Here is a 472-nt window from a genome sequence, read left to right on the forward strand (position 1 = left end):
ACCCACTCTCTCTCACCCACTCTCTCTCACCCACTCTCTCTCTCACTGTCTCTCTCTCTCTCTCACTGTCTCTCTCTCTCTCTCACTGTCTCTCACTGTCTCACTCACTCTCACTCTCTCTCTCTCTCTCTCACTCACTCTCTCTCTCACTCACTCTCTCTCTCACTCACTCTCTCACTCACTCTCTCTCTCACTCACTCACACACTCTCACACACTCTCACACACTCTCACACTCTCACTCTCCTACACTCACTCGTTCTCACACTCTCACTCACACTCACTCATTCGGTCACACACTCACACACTCTCACTCACTCTCATGCGCTCTCACTCTCACTCACCCAGGTGACCCCAAACGGTATTTTTTTATTTGTGGAAAAGTATGCTAAAGCTTCAGGCTGGTAGTATCAAATAATATAATTCCATATTGAAATAACAGGAAATGTTCATTACTCTAAGAAAATATGTGGG

Source organism: Neomonachus schauinslandi, chromosome 12 (assembly GCF_002201575.2).
Source record: "Neomonachus schauinslandi chromosome 12, ASM220157v2, whole genome shotgun sequence".
Classification (NCBI taxonomy): domain Eukaryota; kingdom Metazoa; phylum Chordata; class Mammalia; order Carnivora; family Phocidae; genus Neomonachus; species Neomonachus schauinslandi.